This window comes from Haematobia irritans, chromosome 2, assembly GCF_050003625.1.
Source record: "Haematobia irritans isolate KBUSLIRL chromosome 2, ASM5000362v1, whole genome shotgun sequence".
Lineage (NCBI taxonomy): Eukaryota > Metazoa > Arthropoda > Insecta > Diptera > Muscidae > Haematobia > Haematobia irritans.
This window is the reverse complement of record NC_134398.1, coordinates 81,774,011-81,791,321: the sequence shown is the minus strand read 5'-3', so window position 1 is coordinate 81,791,321 and position 17,311 is coordinate 81,774,011. Positions and strand designations below refer to the sequence as shown.

The 17,311-nt window shown below is 38.4% G+C and overlaps 1 long non-coding RNA gene across 1 annotated transcript; it reads right to left on the bottom strand.

Annotated features, from left to right (window-relative positions):
• Positions 1-3,349: 3,349 nt before the first annotated feature.
• On the bottom strand, positions 3,350-11,474 carry LOC142223078 (uncharacterized). Its single transcript, XR_012718546.1, has 3 exons — positions 11,394-11,474; positions 11,145-11,205; positions 3,350-3,706 (listed from the first exon to the last, which is right to left on the bottom strand). It is a non-coding gene; the product is annotated as an uncharacterized LOC142223078 (long non-coding RNA).
• Positions 11,475-17,311: the final 5,837 nt, after the last annotated feature.

Here is a 17,311-nt window from a genome sequence, read left to right as displayed (position 1 = left end):
TTAGATCGACTCAGAATTTCACCACGACCCAGAATATATATACTTTATGGGGTCTTAGAGCAATATTTCGATGTGTTACAAACGGAATGACAAAGTTAATATACCCCCATCCTATGGTGGAGGGTGTAAAAAGTAAGTACAAGGTTTTTATTGATACTCGCATTAAGCGAATAGATAAATGTATTTTTGCCACAAAAGTGACGATTTCAATTATATTAGAATACAAGAACTTTCAGTTTATTAAAGGGTGATACGGTCAAAATTTGGTCAAGGGAAAACGCGTGTAAATCGGTGAAATCGTTTATTTAAAAAATTAAATTAAATTTCTCTTTCAACTTCAATTAGTATAAAATTCAGGAAAAATATTCAGTTAGGCTTTCGCTTTTCCGAATCCGAATTGCCGGGCCTCACGCTTGACACCTGCCATCAGATTTTGTACAGCCACCTTGTCCTTCTTCGCCGCAGAAAGCCAGTTTGCCTTGAACTGCTGCTCGTCCTTAGCAGTTTTTTGGTCTTCTTTAGGTTCCGCTTGGCAATAGCCCGGTATTTCTCAATTGGGCGGAGCGCTGACGTGTTGTGAGGGTTCTTGCCCTTGGGAACCACCTGCACGTTGTTGGCGGCGTACCACTCCATGGCCTTTTTAACGTAATGGCAAGATGCCAAATCCGGCCAAAAGAGTACGGAACAACCGTGTTTCTTCAGGAAAGGCAGCAGACGTTTATTCAAACACTCTTTCACGTAAATTTCTTGGTTGACAGTCCCGGAAGCTATGAAAATGCTGCTTTTCAAGCCACAGGTACAGATGGCTTGCCAAACCAGATATTTATTTGCGAACTTTGACAGTTTTATGTGCTTGAAAATATCTGCTACCTTTCCCCTTCCTTTTGCCGTATAAAACTCCTGTCCCGGAAGCTGCTTGTAGTCGGCTTTGACGTAGGTTTCGTCGTCCATTACCACGCAGTCAAACTTCGTCAGCATCGTGGTGTACAGCCTCCGGGATCGCGCTTTGGCCGTCGTATTTTGTTTATCATCGCGATTTGGAGTCACTACCTTCTTGTAAGTCGATAGTCCGGCTCGTTTTTTGGCTCGATGCACGGTTGTAAACGATACACCCAGCTTATTTGCGGCATCTCAGAGAGAGAGAGAGGTTAGGGTTTCGCTTGAAACTACCGGCAACTCTCTTTGTCGTCTCAGCGGCATCCGGTTTTCGATTTCCCCCCGATCCAGACTTCCTGGCTGTCGACAAACGTTCCCCAAACACTTTAATTACATTTGTAACGGTTGATTTGGCAACTTTTAGCGATTTTGCCAGCTTTGCGTGCGAGTAGCTCGGATTTTCGCGATGCGCGAGAAAAATTTTGATACGCTGCTCTTCTTGCTTGGACGGCATTTTGACAACTGAAGAGTGAATTCCAAAATCAAAATAGGAGCAACATTCTACACACACACACCTTCAAAATGAGGGGTGTTCAGGTTTTTTAAATGCAAAATTGAAGGAAATACGTCAAGTTTATATTGACCAAATTTTGACCGTATCACCCTTTAATAGTTAACATTTTCCTATATTTATGTACCCTATACTACAGAATGAAAAAAAAAAATTAACTGAATTGAATTCGTATATGGAATGATTTTATTGAACTTTTTTCATTAATTTGGACAAATCTTATATATTTGTTGTAAACCTTTCACTTCAAAATTAGAACTGCTTATCTTCGTTTTTAAATACAATTTTATTTATTTATATAGGCAATTTTTTCTTCAATAAACGACATGTTTTATTAATATATTAAATATATTTATTAAGAATCAACAGCATCGAAATATTAGTTTATTATTCCACTATTTCCAATTTCCATGTAATGTTATCAACTGTAAAACGTATTTTTTTTTTCTTCTCCTTGTACCCTTCACTTTTAATAAGTTGCTACCTAACGATTTTGTTCTTTTTTTACAATTTCAATGCCTACAAATATAAAAAATCATAAATCAATTTTTTCACAAAAGATTAGCATCCTGAATGTTACCTGATGAATGAAGGGGTTGTTATTCTGTTGGTGTTTTCTTTCTTTGTACACCATCACGAACATTGATAGACTTATTGTTTGTTATTTATGTTTAATAATTTTCAAAAAAAAAAAACGAAAATTGTTCTCACTAATTTAAAATAACAAATATTTTATATATTTTATTTGTTATTTATTGTATTATTTTACTATATTATTTTTTAACAATCTCTCCGTATACCATAACAACGCGATTCCAACTAAAAACAACCCACGCGCAAACATAACGATTAATATACACCGATGACAGGTATCGATTACAGGTAGACAAAAGAGATATAGGAAAATGTCCTATTTTCTCACAAGTATGTTTCCTTAAGTTTTGAAAGGATTGAATACTTCTTAGTACTAACGAACTAAAATATTTTTCTATGCCAAGTGTTATTCGTATGTGTGATAAGCTTTCTATAATAAAGGAAGTCAGAATTATCAGAACTTGGTTGTAGTTCGGTTTTTGTTTATTTTTACGAATGCTTTGTTATCAGTGAATAAAATTCTCTTGTTCAGTAGTAAATTCTTATACCCAGCGAAGAAAACAGTATTAGTAAAATGTCATGCCTTATTCTAGTTAATGAACTATTCCTAACTGCTTTCAGTTTACGATTTTTTTACTGAAACAAGTAAATTTTATTATTTCACACAAAAATTTAACTGAATGGAAATAAAATGGCTAAACTAAATTGAAGAACATTTTTTCCTTTAGTTTCGAAGACACTTTTTTCTGGGTGTGGTTTTACCATAATGTGAAAGACCTTCGAACTCGGCTATAGAGCTTAATATGGATTCGAACTGCACTCAGTGATAAACAGAAGTTCACCACAATGGTATCACAATTGACTGAAAAGCCTAAGTGAAAATGAAGTTAAGGGTCGCCACTATACCTAACCTAACGTAGGTTTAAAAGAGGGTCCAGGTTTCCGCGTATCATATAGGCTGACATGGTATACCAAAACCACTTTTCAGCTTGTGGTACGCTGCTCTAACTTCTTATGGAACAAAGAAGTTAGAGCATCTATCAGCTCGACTTTTCGAGATATACCGTTGTGTTCAAAATTAAGGCACTTCCGCTACATATGTTGGAATAACTTGAAAACGGTTCACCATATTGAATTAAAAAAATCCGAAACTCCCAAACAATATTCTCTTTAAGCCGTGTTTACATTGTTTTTCAATTTTCCAAGTAGTTTTAGAGATAGTGTTGTAGTTTTGATAAAAAACTTGAATTTTTACAAAAAATATAATAAAGTCAGCTTTATTTCATTACAATCGGTGTACAACTTTTGATTTTGTTCACGATTTACTGAATTGGTATATATCACGATTTCAATACAAAAATAACATTTTCTAATGTGTGTTTGTATGCAATGTTACGAACCCCCTTACGGTCTGCTACCTCTTTGAACTTGGCTATCTTCTGGTTCTCGGCCATGCTCAGTCTTGGGAGAGTTCTTGTTCAAGAGGAAGAGATTCGGATCGGTCATCATAAAAGAAAATTTTATAAGATGAGCTATCTTTTTTTTACAAAAATAAATAGAATATATGTAGTATTTTTTTTTAAGCTCGCTCATAAATAGAATTGGCATTAGGTGTAATTTAGCCAATAAGTCCGTTTCTTGTTTACCTCATTATGCCATTGTTACCTGTCGTAAATTAAAAGATTACGGATTTATAGGAAAAACATAATTGTAAATTATATTAAAATCATGGAATATTTAGATAATATAATTAAAATTTGACAAATTAATGTCTAAACAAAAAAATGTATGTACGAGTATTTATGTTGTGTTACTACACGGATGAAAAAGACTGTTTTTCATATGTTTGGCTATAAACATTATATGTTTGGAGCACAAATTTTTAAACACAATATTTTTGAGTGCAAGCATATAATGTTCATAAACTAGCATAACATGTTTGGGACATATATGTTAATATGTTATAACATATTATGTTTGGGACATAAAATGTTTGTAAATATAATATGCTTGGATGCAAACATATATTAATTTAGAAATAGCCTATAAACATATATGTGTTTAGTAGCTTGGAGCGCTATTTAACAGGGAGCGATATTGAATAAAGTTGGTGGTTGTTGCTTGTTATTACAAAATTAACATTTTATTTTTCCTTGGGCAATTGATCAGCTACTTCTTTGATCCTTACAAACTGTGTGGTCCGCTGTTCGAATCCCCGTCCGGCAAAAGGTAAAATTAAAATAAAAAAATCATAAAATTGAATAATTTCTTCTAAAATGTTTGTATTACAGAAAAAGGTGCTAATAACTAAAAAATCTCGTGGAAGTGAGAAAGATGTGGGGGAATATACAATTAGGCAGAAACAAAATTTTGAGCATTCAGTTCGAAAACCTATGTTGTTAGCACCTATATTACCTGTTTATTTTCATAATTCATTATGATTGTAAATATATAAATAAATAAATAAAATTTTGAGCACAATATTGTTTGGGAGAATTTTTTTTAAGCATATAATATTTTTGGGTGCAAAATGCTTCCAAACATATTATATGTTCACATAATAACATATTGTTTTTTGGAAGACAACATTATTGAATTTGGATGCAAAGATACAAAATGTTTGGAAATTGACTACCCAAACATATATTGTTTAGACCAATATGCTTTCAAACATATTGTTACGTTTTTATATTTAGGCGTTTTTAATTACCCGACAATTAAAACACAGTTCTTTTAAATAACGACAATCTACAATTTATTTACTATGACTTCACACTTTACAATTCGTTCACACTGAAGTTATTCGTTTGACGCTTTAATTAAGACTGACTCGTTAGCAGCATGCGAGCGCTTTTATATATGACGGTGTGGCAATACGAGAACATTCTGGTAGCACTACAATATTCTGGCAACGCCAGAACATTCTTAGACAATGCTAGAAGGATCTACGACCATTAAGTAATTCGTCTGGTGGCTGCCAAACACATACACACTCACATAGATATATGCTCGCATTACTACAACAACAATGACAATAGACAATGAGATGAAATGAGAAAGCAAAATAACAAAGCAAAGGGGTTGTTATTCTATGAGAGAGTAAAAACTAACATTTCGGTAAGCAAACAAAAGAACATAAAAGAAATTCAGGAAAATACTAGAAAATGAATAGATGATTCCAACAAATGATAGCGAAATTTTATCGTTACAATTTTAAATTTTAAATTAACGGAAACTAATTTAAATAAACTTATATCTATAATTATCAAATTCGTATCACTGCCTCCCGCTTAAGCCTGTTCGTCCCGAACAGGCACAGAACCTGTTCCGTAAGGAGCCAATCGTTCCAGATGTACAACTTTCATCTTTGATCTAGGGCTGTCGTCCTTCTGAATCCGGTATACAACATCATTGATCTTCTTGATGACTTTGTATGGGCCTTCCCACTGTGTTTGCAGTTTAGGACACAATCCTTTCTTTCGTTGCGGGTTAAATAGCAGAACCAATTCTTCTTCTTGGAAGCCTTCAGTATTTACAGCACGATCGTATCTCGCCTTCATTCTGTTGCTGACCATTTTTATTTTGTTGCGCACTGATTCGTGAACTTCACCGAAAGTGTTTGGGATGTCGTTTCTGTTTTCTTCCATGGCGAGCTCATTAGGTTTAGCACCGAATATCAGATCACCAGGCAACTTCAACTCAGTTCCGAATAGAACATTGGCCGGTGTTCGAGAGGTGGAATCATGAATGGCAGATCTATACGACAGCAAAAACTTTGGTATATGCTCGTCCCAGTCCCTCTGGCCGTTGTCCACCACTTTTCGAAGATGTTCCTCCAGGGTGCGATTGAACCTTTCTACCATGCCATCGGATTGTGGATGTAATGGCGTAGTCCTCGTTTTCTTGATACCAAGGGATTCACACATCTCTTTGAATATGGCCGATTCAAAATTTCTTCCCTGGTCTGAGTGAATCTCGGACGGCACACCGTAGCGACATATCCAGTTTTTGTTGACCACATCCACAATCGTTTTTGCCTCTTGGTTTGGAATTGCATACACCTCCGGCCATTTGCTGAAGTAATCCATGACCACAAGGACATAACGGTTTCCAGAATCACTTACTGGGAAAGGGCCTGCCACGTCCATTGCTATTCTTTCAAACGGGGCTCCTGGTCTATATTCTTGCATAGGACCTCGACTTTTCCTTGTTGGACCTTTCGCCTTCATGCACTTCTCGCAATTGGCTACCCATTCAGCAATTGATTTCTGGCATCCAACCCAGTAGAATCGTTGCTTCACTTTCTCGGCGGTTTTGGTTATTCCCAGATGACCTCCACTGGGACCATTATGGAACTCCGCCAAAACATCTCTTATTTTGGAATCTGGAACGATGATCAAATTTCGGCTGCTCTTGCCATCTTCGCTTTCCCATTTACGTTGCAGGGATCCATTGACTAGAACTAAACTATCCCATTGAGCCCAGTATGATTTCATAAGTGGACTTTCGGCTGCGATGTCTTTCTTACTGGGCTTCTTGTTCTCTTCCTTTGCCGAAATAATTTTATTCAAAATGGGATCTTTACGCTGTTCTGTTGGCCAGTCCACTCCAGATTCGACGTGTAACAGCCGAATATCAACAATCTCCTCCTTGTGTTCAGCCTTCGAGCAGTGCTTGCATTCTATACTGCAAGGTCGACGTGACAAAGCGTCAGCGTTACCGTGTTTTCCACCTTTTCTATGCTCGACACTGAAATCATAGCTTTGGAGCCTCTCGATCCAACGTGCCAGTTGAGCTTCCGGATTCTTGAATTGGAGCAACCATCGTAGAGCTGAGTGATCAGTCCTGAGCAAGAAGTGTTGTCCATACAAATATTTATGATAATGTTTTACACTCTCTATGACGGCTAGCAGCTCTCGTCGCGTTACACAGTAGTTCTTTTCGGGCTTGGACAACGTTCGGCTGAAATATCCGATGACCTTCTCCTTGCCGTCTATCTGTTGGGATAGCACACCTCCAATACCATGCGCGCTAGCATCTGTATCCAAAACAAATTTTTCGCCCGGAATAGGATACGCTAGAACAGGAGCTGAACATAAAAGTTCTTTTAAATGTTGGAATGAATCCTCCTGTTCGTCGCTCCACTGGAACTTCTGACCTTTTTGCGTCAATTTATGGAGACTAGCGGCGATGCTGGCGAAGTTTGGGACGAATCGTCGGTAATATGTACATAACCCAAGGAAACTTCTTAATTCGTGGAGATTTCGTGGTCGTGGCCAATCTCTGACAGCTTGGATTTTGTCTCCATCGGTGGATATGCCCTCTGCAGTCACATGATGACCCAGGTATTTAACTTCCCGCTGGAAAAGGGAGCATTTCTTTGCGTTAAGGCGTAGACCAGCGGCTGACAATTGCTGGATAACGTCTTTCAAGTTCTTAAGGTGCTCGTCAAACGTTTTGCCCATCACTATGATGTCGTCCAAGTATATCAAGCACGACTTCCAGTGCAACCCCTTCAGTACCCGCTCCATCAATCTTTCGAAGGTAGCCGGAGCGTTGCAGAGCCCGAATGGCATTACATTGAATTGCCAGAGACCGCCATTAACGCCAAAAGCCGTCTTTTCCTTGTCTTTCTCGGCGATCTCTACTTGCCAATATCCACTCTGCAAATCAAGCGTAGAAAACCATGTTGTTCCTGCTAGTGTGTCCAACGTGTCATCAATGCGTGGAAGCGGATAACTGTCCTTTTTGGTGACATCATTCAGTTTTCTATAGTCCACGCAGAATCGGGTACTTCCATCTTTCTTTTTGACCAGCACAACTGGGGAACACCAAGGACTTGATGATGGCTCGATCACTCCACTCTCCGCCATTTCCTTTATGAGCTTTTGAACTTCGTCTCTTTTTGCCAGGGGAACACTTCGTGGTGCCTGTTTTATGGGCCTTTCTTCTGCGGTTTTAATTTCATGTTTCACTACAGATGTTCTTCCTTGATTTCCCTTTTCAGAAGCAAAAGCAGAGGCGTTTTTCCACAACAATTGCTTGGCTTTATTTCTCTCTGACGGCGATAGATGACGTGTCCAAGCCTCGAAATACCCTTCCAGATGTTTTCTCACTGCTCCATGTGTCTTTGATGAGTTGCCTTCCAAATTGACTATTGCCTCGGCTGGTGTACATTTTCCAATATCAGAAAATTTTACAATTTGCTCATGATTGTCAGACAAGTTCAAGACACGAACTGGTATTAGTCTCTCTTCGTTCGTTGTTACCAGGGCATTTGCTATCAAGATGTTGTTGCTTTTGTTTTCTGCTGGTTCAACAACCCACAATTGGCCGACTTCACAATCTCCATCCATAGAAACCCATATAATTGCTTCGGCATTCGGTGGTATAGACTCTGACTGGCTCGTTGTCAAACGTCTGACAGGTGTATTCTCGTCGTATCCCACGTTTACCGTTATTTCAGCATCGCACCATGTCATTACACGACGCTTCATATCCAAATTGAGACCAAAAGCAATCATGAAATCCGCTCCAATTATAACTTCGTCTACTATATCGGCCACAATGAAATCATAAGTAACGGATTTGTTAGCAATAGTTAATTTTACGGTGACCTTTCCATATACGGTTGCGGGTTCCCCTGTAGCCGTGCGTAGCTTGACTCCAATCAGTGGTGTAACTTTTCCTTTTACTAAATCAGATCTAATGATAGACTTTGATGCACCAGTATCCAACGTCAAAGTACGCTTGCCGCCATTAATAACACCCGCAATAGTTAAATTGTTATTTTTCTGTTGAACTATTGCTATGGAGATGGTGGGGCCATCGCCTGTGGGAGCCAGCTCTTGCCCCGCTGAACTAGCTCGATTTAGTTTAAAGGTGACTCACTTGACTGTGGGGTCACCTTCTTATGCCTATTGTTTAATGGAGATGGTGATGTGGACCTTGACCGTTTGCGTCGTGCTTTGCATTCTCGAGCTAGATGTCCAGGCTTATCACAGTTATAGCACTTCATTCTGGATTTTGTTGTTTCCTGCTTCATTTCTTGCATTGCCTGCTTAACGGCTTCTTTCACTGAATCAATCACGGAATTTGATTCGTCATTCTCAGTCTCCACCTTACGTACTTTGTGAACTTGAGGACGTGCTAGTACTCTCGCTGTCTCTTGTGCAAGGGCAAATGTTACAGTTTCCACAAATGTAGCTTTTTGTGACGCATATGTTGCACATTTTATGTCTGGGTCTCGAATGCCATTCACAAAGGTCTCAATTTTGATGCGGTCCACAAGTGGGTGACTCTCTCCTGGGTATGCCAGAAGCACCAACCGCTCAACCTCTGTTGCAAAGTCTTGTAGAGTCTCATTTGACTTCTGGACTCTTCCTCTTAATTCCATTCTGAAGATGTCTTGCTTATGTTCTCCGCCGTACTTACGTTGAAGTGCCGCTATTACTTCATTATAATTATTTCTAGAGGCAGCGGGAATGCTTTGTATCACATCAGCGGCGTTGCCCTTTAATGCCAATAGAAGTTCAATTGCTTTGTCATTGTCGTTCCATAAATTTCTAGAAGCAACCATTTCAAATTGGAATTTGAATACATCAAATGAAGTTGAGCCATCGAAAACAGGAGGTTTGGTTTTTGAGCCCTCGATGACGCGCACTGGTCCACCTTTAATTTCCAGCTCTGACATTTTTCTTTCAATGTGTAGAAACTTCTCATCATGAACCATAATTTTCTCATCCACAGAAATAATCTTCTTATCCAGCTCCCCAATTTGGCTTTCGATATGGTCCACACGTTTTCCCATGCCTTCAGCAATTTGTTGAAGATTCTCATGTAGAATTCTAGAATTTTCGTCCATCTTTTTTGAATTTTCGTCGAATTTTTCTTCCAATTTTCTAGAATTAGCTTCCATCATTTTTCTAGAATTCTCTTGCATTTTTAGAGAATTTTCTTCCATCATTTTGCTCAAAATATTGACCATCGATGTGTAATCAACAACATTAGAAGCTACAGATGGAGTTTCCAAGGCGCTGGCTACTACTGATTCGTCAAGATCTTCCTTATAATCGAACTCATGTGTTTCGATATCAATACTGCGCCGCTCGAACTCTTCCAGTAGTCGCTTTTGTAATTGAGCCTTGTTTCCTGTTGTCGGCAGCTCCAGTTTGCTCAATTCCTTTTTTAAGTCTTCCACACGAAGCTCATTAAACTTCATTGTAGATTTTTTTCCGTTATTTCACTTCCGACACCAATTGTTACGTTTTTATATTTAGGCGTTTTTAATTACCCGACAATTAAAACACAGTTCTTTTAAATAACGACAATCTACAATTTATTTACTATGACTTCACACTTTACAATTCGTTCACACTGAAGTTATTCGTTTGACGCTTTAATTAAGACTGACTCGTTAGCAGCATGCGAGCGCTTTTATATATGACGGTGTGGCAATACGAGAACATTCTGGTAGCACTACAATGTTCTGGCAACGCCAGAACATTCTTAGACAATGCTAGAAGGATCTACGACCATTAAGTAATTCGTCTGGTGGCTGCCAAACACATACACACTCACATAGATATATGCTCGCATTACTACAACAACAATGACAATAGACAATGAGATGAAATGAGAAAGCAAAATAACAAAGCAAAGGGGTTGTTATTCTATGAGAGAGTAAAAACTAACATTTCGGTAAGCAAACAAAAGAACATAAAAGAAATTCAGGAAAATACTAGAAAATGAATAGATGATTCCAACAAGTGATAGCGAAATTTTATCGTTACAATTTTAAATTTTAAATTAACGGAAACTAATTTAAATAAACTTATATCTATAATTATCAAATTCGTAACAATATTATATATTGGAAGAGATCAAACATATAAATATTTGGGCAATAGCCAAAAATGTATATGCTTGAAGCAAAATATGTTTGGGAGTATATGTTACAGAAGCGATTTTTTGTGAGCGTGTAGGAGTTAAAGTGATATAGAGAATAATTAAAACTATAGTACCCACTTGGGGAAATGTTAGTATTTAAGATGAGATTTTATATATGTCTATAAGTGGAGCTAATATTTAATAGATGACTCACCAATATCCTCGTAATGTTCGGGCCCGTTGATGTTCAGGTCTGGATCGCATATATTATTAAACTATAAAATAAATATATGATTATTATCTATATGTATGATTATTCTTTTTTTCTTTTTTGACGATAATTTGAATTTTCGCTAAAGTCCTGAATATATCTGTTTTTGTTTAGCGGTACTGATAATTCGAAAGATATCGAATTCTATGTGATGCAAAAGTATTTTCTTTCTTTATTTCGGTTTATACTAACCGCATTCAATAAGGAAATTCAATTCTTTTCCAATAAAATTTCAAATAAATTTCTTCCATATATTTCAAGCAAATATTTTTTTTCTTATGGAACGATGTTTTTTTTTGAAAATTAAAGCTTTTGAAATAATATACTTGGGTTTCCTTTTTTATTTAAATATTTGTACAAATATTTTATTCAATCACTCGCAGTAATAAGTTAGTTTTTTTATGGTTAGGTTAGGTTAGGTTAAAGTGTCAGTCAGATTAAGATTCAGGCTCACTTAGACTATTCAGTCCATTGTGATACCACATTAACTAAAAGTACCTATTACATATGGGCACTTCTAGTTATAACCGCTGAACCTTCTTGATTATTTTTCTTTGTTGAACCAACCAGATTGTTCCAAAAACATTAGCAGACTGCTTAAGTTAACGTTTTCCAAATCCGCCAGTAATCTGAAGCTATATGCTCCTAAAAGTTGCTTGCGCTTTACACAAAATGCAGGACACTCACACAAGAGGTGTTTAATTGATTCTTTTTCCTTCGCATCATGACAGCTCATACAATAGTCATTATACTTCGCGCCAATAGTTTTTGCAAAATCGCCTATCACACAGATAAAAATAAGTTTGAGAACCAATAACTTTTGTTGGAAAACCAATAACAAAATTTGTTAATTTTCCTGTAACAAACTAATTTGTACTTTTAATAACCATTACTACAAAAAAGTTGTTAGCATTCGTTACCATCAGAAGGCAACAAATAATTTGTGTTCTCAATAACATAATTTGTAAGTAATTTGTTGAGCATCCAACAGTACAAAATACTTGTTGTTGAACGTTACGTTTAATCCTCAACAAATATTTTTGAATTTGAAAGAAAAAATTGTATGTGGTTTGTTCAATGACCTGTAACATTTATTGGTGTATTGACAAAAAATTAAATTGAAATTAAAATTAACAGAACTATGCTATCAATTGCACAAAAATTGCAAAATTGCCGGAACAATTTTAGAGATATTTTGTTAAGTACACGCAGAGAAGGAATATGACCAAAATGTTATTTTTGGACGGGGAACTAGCAAGCATTTTGACAACTTTTTGCCCAGTGTTATATATTCTAGTTAATTAGAATTGCAATAACCCTAATCCCGATATTAATATGGTTTTTTTAATTATCTCATACAACAAACACATTTAAGAAACTACCAAATTGAAAAATATAAATTTTTCACAGACATTTATAAATGCTTATCTGTATTCTCTGATGAGTGAGCTCTTTGCTTGCTATCATACACGTGCATGTGCTCATCCTCATTGTGTTCTAACGGTGTTCTTCGCATACTTCTTTTAGCAGACGTGCATATTCTCAGCGATGTGCGCGTAACCAGCCTTGTATTTTTGGTTTTGTTTTCATATCGATAGCAGTCAACTAATTTCGCAACAAAACAATTTGTTGAAAAGTCAGAATATTTATATTATTTCCTCTGTCAAGCATCTACAAACGCATTTCAACAACAAATGTCTCATATTCAATAGACAAATTTGTTGAGCATCAGCAGATTTTACATACAAATAAAGTTGTTAATATTTATTTGCAGTTATTTGTTTGTGTGCAGGCAGCGACATTTGCCATCGTAACAGCCTTCTCACGCAGCATGAGCTTGCAGGTAGCTAGGGGCATACCAACAAATTCTAGTTCCCCTGGAATATGTAAGGTAGTCCCTAGCCTTGCCAACTCATCCGCTTCGCAGTTCCCCGGTATGTTCCTATGGCCAGGCACCCATATTAGGTGAATATTGTACTGCTCAGCCATCTCATCGAGAGATTTGCGGCAGTCGATGGCCGTTTTCGAGTTGAGGAACACAGAGTCCAAGGATTTTATTGCAGGTTGACTGTCTGAGTATATATTAATGCCCACATTTTTTGGAACATTACTTCTCAGCCAATTCGCCACCTCTCTTATTGCTAATATTTCAGCCTGAAAAACACTACAGTGATTAGGTAATCTTTTCGCTATTCGAAGTTCCAGATCATTAGAATATACTCCGAACCCCACTTGTCCATCCAATTTGGAGCCATCAGTGTAGAAATCTATATATTCTTTATTCCCCGGGGTCTGTGTGCACCACGCCTCACTGTTGGGAATTAGAGTCTCAAACTTTTTGTCGAAAAGTGGACTCGCCAAAGTGTAATCCACTACGTTAGGCACATCTGGCATTATTTTGAGGACAGAACTGTGACCGTAACCTTTTTCCGACCACAACGATAGTTCGCGCAACCGCACAGCCGTTGTTGCAGCTGACTGTTTGGCCAAAATGTCTAAAGGCAATAGATGCAGCATGACATTAAGGGAATTTGTTCCTGTATTGCTGAATGCGCCTGAAATACACAAACACGCCATACGCTGAACTTTATCTAAACAAGTCGGTTTCTGAAGTGCCGGCCACCAGACTACAACACCACGTAGCATTATAGGTCTAACCACTGCCGTGTATAGCCAATGCACAATTTTTGGTTTTAGTCCCCACTTTTTTCCTATTGCCTTTTTGCACGAGTACAAAGCTACAGTTGCCTTTCTCGCCCTTTCTTCAATATTAAGCTTAAAGTTCAGCTTCCTGTCCAAAATAACGCCAAGGTATTTTGCACAATCACCAAAGGGAATTTCAATACCCCCTAAGGAAATAGGCCTAACCGTGGGAGTTTTGCGATCTTTGCAGTACATGACTAATTCTGTCTTTGCAGGATTTACCCCAAGACCATTGTCTTTCGCCCATTTCTCAGTCATCCGGAGGGCCCTCTGAATAATATCTCTGATTGTGGATGGGAATTTTCCCCTGACTGCCAGAGCCACATCATCTGCGTATGCCACCACTTTTATCCTTTCTTTTTCTAGAGTAACAAGAAGGCTATTTATAGCAACATTCCAAAGAAGAGGTGATAGAACTCCTCCTTGGGGAGTGCCTCTGTTCACATACCTTTGTCTGTTTGCTTGTCCTGGTGTGGCTGAAATACGTCTCTTCATTAGCAGTTCGTCTAACAGCCTGAGTATACATGGATCAACATTCAGAGTTGTCAGTCCATTTAATATCGAGCTCGGATGGACATTATTGAACGCCCCTTCGATGTCTAGAAACGCCACGATTGTGTATTCTTTGACAGATAGTGAGCTTTCAATAAAGCTGACTAGTTCATGTAGTGCGGTCTCAGTAGACCTGCCCTTCGAGTATGCATGCTGTCGTTTCGAGAACAAACTTGAATCGATGCTAGTTCTAAGATAAATATCTCTCATCCTCTCCAGAGTCTTAAGTAGGAATGAGGATAAGCTGATTGGTCGGAAATCCTTCGCCCTCGAGTGAGAGGCTTTTCCCGCTTTAGGTATGAAAACGACTTTCGTTTCCCTCCACTTTCCTGGGATATATGATAAGTCGATACATCCTTTATATATCACCGACAACCAGGGGATGGTTAGGTTAGGTTAGGTTAAAGTGGCAGCCCGATTAAGATTCAGGCTCACTTAGACTATTCAGTCCATTGTGATACCACATTAACTAAAAGTACCTATTACATATGGGCACTTCTAGTTTTAACCGCTGAACCTTCTTGATTATTTTTCTTTGTTGAACCAACCAGATTGTTCCAAAAACATTAGCAGACTGCTTAAGTTAACGTTTTCCAGATCCGCCAGTAATCTGAAGCTATATGCTCCTAAAAGTTGCTTGCGCTTTACACAAAATGCAGGACACTCACACAAGAGGTGTTTAATTGATTCTTTTTCCTCCGTATCATGACAGCTCATACAATAGTCATTATACTTCGCGCCAATAGTTTTTGCAAAATCTCCTATCAGGCAGCGACCCGTTATAGCAGATATCAGGAGTGATATCTGACGTCTCGAGAACATTAGCATATCTAGTGTGCGGTTTAAGTTGAAATGGGGCCATATTTGCTTGGTGTCGTTACAACCCTTGCAATTCTCCCATCGAACATTTGCCATCATAACAGCCTTCTCACGCAGCATGAGCTTGCAGGTAGCTAGGGGCATACCAACAAATTCTAGTTCCCCTGGAATATGTAAGGTAGTCCCTAGCCTTGCCAACTCATCGGCTTCGCAGTTCCCCGGTATGTTCCTATGGCCAGGCACCCATATTAGGTGAATATTGTACTGCTCAGCCATCTCATTGAGAGATTTGCGGCAATCGATGGCCGTTTTCGAGTTGAGGAACACAGAGTCCAAGGATTTTATTGCAGGTTGACTGTCTGAGTATATATTAATGCCCACATTTTTTGGAACATTACTTCTCAGCCAATTCGCCACCTCTCTTATTGCTAATATTTCAGCCTGAAAAACACTACAGTGATTAGGTAATCTTTTCGCTATTCGAAGTTCCAAATCATTAGAATATACTCCGAAACCCACTTGTCCATCCAATTTGGAGCCATCAGTGTAGAAATCTATATATTCTTTATTCCCCGGGGTCTGTGTGCACCACGCCTCACTGTTGGGGATTAGAGTCTCAAACTTTTTGTCGAAAAGTGGACTCGCCAAAGTGTAATCCACTACGTTAGGCACATCTGACATTGTTTTGAGGACAGAACTGTGACCGTAACCTTTTTCCGACCACAGCGATAGTTCGCGCAACCGCACAGCCGTTGTTGCAGCTGACTTTTTGGCCAAAATGTCTAAAGGCAATAGATGCAGCATGACATTAAGGGAATTTGTTCCTGTCTTGCTGAATGCGCCTGAAATACACAAACACGCCATACGCTGAACTTTATCTAAACCAGTCGGTTTCTGAAGTGCCGGCCACCAGACTACAACACCATATAGCATTATAGGTCTAACCACTGCCGTGTATAGCCAATGCACAATTTTTGGTTTTAGTCCCCACTTTTTTCCTATTGCCTTTTTGCACGAGTACAAAGCTACAGTTGCCTTCCTCGCCCTTTCTTCAATATTAAGCTTAAAGTTCAGCTTCCTGTCCAAAATAACGCCAAGGTATTTTGCACAATCACCAAAGGGAATTTCAATACCCCCTAAGGAAATAGGCCTAACCGTGGGAGTTTTGCGATCTTTGCAGTACATGACTAATTCTGTCTTTGCGGGATTTACCCCAAGACCATTGTCTTTCGCCCATTTTTCAGTCATCCGGAGGGCCCTCTGAATAATATCTCTGATTGTGGATGGGAATTTTCCCCTGACTGCCAGAGCTACATCATCTGCGTATGCCACCACTTTTATCCTTTCTTTTTCTAGAGTAACCAGAAGGCTATTTATAGCAACATTCCAAAGAAGAGGTGATAGAACTCCTCCTTGGGGAGTGCCTCTGTTCACATACTTTTGTATGTTTGCTTGTCCTAGTGTGGCTGAAATACGTCTCTTCATTAGCAGTTCGTCTAACAGCCTGAGTATACATGGATCAACATTCAGAGTTGTCAGTCCATTTAATATCGAGCTCGGATGGACATTATTGAACGCCCCTTCGATGTCTAGAAACGCCACGATTGTGTATTCTTTGACAGATAGTGAGCTTTTCAATAAAGCTGACTAGTTCATGTAGTGCGGTCTCAGTAGACCTGCCCTTCGAGTATGCATGCTGTCGTTTCGAGAACAAACTTGAATCGATGCTAGTTCTAAGATAAATATCTATCATCCTCTCCAGAGTCTTAAGTAGGAATGAGGATAAGCTGATTGGTCGGAAATCCTTCGCCCTCGAGTGAGAGGCTTTTCCCGCTTTAGGTATGAAGACGACTTTTGTTTCCCTCCACTTTCCTGGGATATATGATAAGTTGATACATCCTTTATATATCACCGACAACCAGGGGATAATTTTGTCAGTTACAGCTTGTAACTCCGCCGGAGTAATTCCATCAGGTCCAGGGGATTTGAATGGTCCAAAGCTATTTAGCGCCCATCTTATTCTAGTTTCCGATACA